A 3,713-nucleotide genomic window follows, 5' to 3' on the forward strand; every position below is an offset into this window, starting at 1 on the left:
AAGGTATGTCACAGTTCCATGCTATAATTTCTTTTCCTCTGTTTGCACCGAGACTAACGTTCTGCAGCCCCTCTGTGGACAGGGGTCTCTGTTTCGGGGTTCTGTTGGCCTACTGTTCCGGCACACTGTCAGGTATGTTTATTCTCCTTTCTGCATACTCAGGGTTTTCATTTACAGTCGTTATGGCATCAATTTCTCATGCGAGGGTTTTGTTGGAAAGAAACCCTGACCTTCCACCTTCTCTGTCTTTCACAGGTGTGGTCGGCTCCCGTATCTTCGCAATGGCTTCCGTCGATTCCTTCCGAGTAGTCCTGCTCTCGTTTTACTTTCTTGTAATGGTTCTTGGTCCTGGTCACGATTACAGTCACTTGTTATGTGAAATGTCTGTCTATTTGTTGAGTCTGGACTTTCTGGGTTTGTCAAACCCTTGGCCGCAACGTAGGAGGGTTTGTGGGTCGGTTGCAACTCTGTTCGGCTACACCTCGATGCACAGTCTATGTAATTTTTATGCAGAAAAATACATTGTAATATTAAGTGATAGATAAACTCGTTCACTGATAGTTCTGGTTGCTTACCCGGTTAGTGTGGTTGTCTAGTTTGACCCTTTGTGGGTGCTGGTTCTTTCCGCCTTTTGTTCACTTTCTTCTCTGCCAGTTCGTAGCTTCATGAATACTGTAAAACACTGTTGATATATTTAAATAAAAATGAAATAGTTACACAGCACTATATATACAGGCTTTTGTTACTGAGGACATATATATATGAACAATTTGTTTGCTTGTGCACTGAATAAGATGAAGGAAAATGTATATTTTTTATTCTCATGTAAATGCTCCGTTGCTGAACCCCTCTGGGTTATCTTGCTTGTCTTTTTATACAATGTTTTCAGGTAGTTTGATAACTGCTGGTAGTTATTCAATTACAGTTTGTTTTGCAGTTACTATAGGCATGATTTTCTTGACTATCAATTAGTTTACTTTGTCTGCCTTTTTACCATAGGGATTCGTTGTTAATCACCTACTTACCCTAACCTACTATTATCGTTTCTAACTAGAACCTATTACAATATTTTAAATATAATGAACAAAAATTTAAAATAACAGAAAGTTAATAATGTAGTTGACCATGAAAGAAATAAAACAAAATCATAGGAACTTGACAGACTTGCTGTCCGTTCAGTGAAATGTGTCTCATTCCCAATCTTTTTCAGAAACTTTGTTCGCCCTCTCTCGGTCTTCACCCTATTGACCAGATGCTCCTGCATCATTTTCCAAAAAAATTAAAATTATTGACAAACACTATCAAACTTTCCAGATGTTAAGAAAATTGGCCACGATAATATTAGTGACCCACATAGGTAATTTATGTACTATTATAACTTTCCGTATAATTTTAAGAGAACCATTAAGACTGAAGATCATATTAACAATAATGTCAGTGTTGGCAATTCATAAGACAATAGCATTTGGCTATCAAATATAGGGTAGTGTATATGTATTCTACTAGATATAGTTCTTTCCCTTATGAGGTGTTAGGTAGGTTCTGGAGGTAACAAGATTCTTGCTATCATAAAGTATATATAAATTAAATTTAGTGGGAATATGTCTATGGTTAGAGGAATTGTGACTCGTCAAACTAGGAATCTACAACTAGATTTGTCCAACAGGATCAATGCTTTCTTCCCTGTTGTCCAACCAAGTTCCGGTAGAAAAAAACAACTAAATACTTAGATTTCATTCATATGTCAGAGCATTGATGACTCAAATCTCTTCCCCCAACCTCTGCCACCAGGATATCCTTCTGATAGATATTTAAGAATACCCTGCTCGAGAGGCTGGGATAGACTTCAAAGGACTAGCAAGATATCTTTCTAACATATATTTGAGGAAACCATGCCCAAGAGGTTGGGATAGACTTCAAAGGACTAGAGGTGTGTGGATTCCATGAGGGCCCACTTCCAAAGTTTATTTCCTTCAATCCAGAGTACTAGTTTCCATGCTTCATTGAGCGACTATTCATCAAATCAATGTTTCTTCCACATGAGCTTTAGTGGTAGGAGTGTAGGGGATCCTTGCTATAGGGCTCACCCTAGGATTCCCTATATTATTCAATTTGTAGACAAAAGAACAAAATTCAATATGATTTACCAAATTTAATAGGAAAGAGAATCTAAAATACCAAGGAGGTGCAATGACAGAGCACATAATGAATAAGTTGTTAGTTGACACCGATCATTGACAAATATGTTAGATAAAGAATATTTCTCAATAAGACTATTAGGGAAATAAATGAACCTCGTGAATGAAATTAACGTTGATGTATGCAGTTGCTTTTGCCATATTTGTGATCATACATTTTAACACTAAAGGTGTTATGACTTACTGAATAAATTTGGCATGGTAATAATACCTATCTTCGGCAAAATAAGTGTGTATGTTTGAAGGAGGGAAACTAATGCAATGAAGTGCAGATTGAAGTCACTCTACTTTCTACATAATTCATAATAAATACACTAAAATATTGCGAAAAAAAGGTATAAAAATGCCATCCACCTTCACATTGTCCAATGTACTTAGTAATGTTTGTACCTTTTTTTTCACTCTGTGCTTTGTGAAGCACATATTCAATGTCTTGTGTCTTCATTAATAATAGTTCCTCATTGGAATATTGCTTTGCACCACTCCTAAGCATAAAAGATAATAAACATTTAACATCTTAAACTTCGGTGCAATTAAAACAAGAAAGAATGAAATATTTGAATTTCCTTACTTTGGACAGTGCACACCATCAATAGTCCTAGTGTTGATCATCTTAAAATAAAATTCTTCAGGGTTTCTAGATGATGCTTTCTCTCGAAGCCTCTACATTATCAATAACAATCTAATCCATCAAAAGAAAAGACAGTGAATAAAAACATACAAACAAAGTAACATATGAACATGCATAAGAAAATGCACGATGATAGAAACAATTTTAAACCCAAAAATAATTTATCAAAAAAATAATATATAAAGAAATTTTGCATGGCATAACTCAATGTTTTCCTGCTTCTCGTGATAATCATGAGCCCTAAGTACATAGTCCTTGTGTTTCTCTAGTAAACCAAATTTATTCAATCCTGCCATGCACGGACAAAATTCTAATAGTCTAATGTTTTCTTCATAATTTATATTTCTAGGTTTCCAAAGTTTACAAACAAATATGCCAAAAATCATATTATTTTATTACTTTTCCCAAAATAAATCACTCATTGAAAATTCTAAGGAAGAAGAAATACATACAGTTGGCCATGTTCCTTGTGAGCCCGCCGCTTTACAGAATTTCTTATAGACGACATAATTGAATACTAGATAACGTAAATCTCCAAAGACAAAACAATTTAAAAATAGAAATAAAAGCTTCTTTAGTGTACTCCTCATCATTATTGGGTGCTAGACACACAAGCTAGATACCATGATTACTATCTAATGGACAAATAAAGCAATAAGACTAAATGTTTCTAATTAGTAACAAGCTAAACACCAAGTTCATATAGTTCAAACCTCAAGTTGTCTAGTCCAGAGTTCAAATTTCCTGCTATTGAGTTTCTATTGTTCAAACTTCAGTTCAGTCTCTAAAGCGCTCTGCAGTGGACCAGTGGGTGAGGTCAAGAGGGAAACCACTTCACCTTCAACTTTTAGTCAATCAACATACATATTTCCTAAACTTCAACC

The 3,713-nt window shown here is 35.2% G+C and overlaps 1 pseudogene; it reads right to left on the reverse strand.

Moving 5' to 3' along the window:
- Positions 1-592: 592 nt before the first annotated feature.
- LOC149162692 (putative U3 small nucleolar RNA-associated protein 11) lies at positions 593-3,337 on the reverse strand (annotated as a pseudogene).
- Positions 3,338-3,713: the final 376 nt, after the last annotated feature.

Source organism: Pinus tabuliformis, chromosome 5_2 (genome assembly GCF_031772625.1).
Source record: "Pinus tabuliformis cultivar Carrire ecotype Pingquan chromosome 5_2, CPIR1, whole genome shotgun sequence".
In the NCBI taxonomy this organism is placed as follows: Eukaryota; Viridiplantae; Streptophyta; class Pinopsida; order Pinales; family Pinaceae; genus Pinus; species Pinus tabuliformis.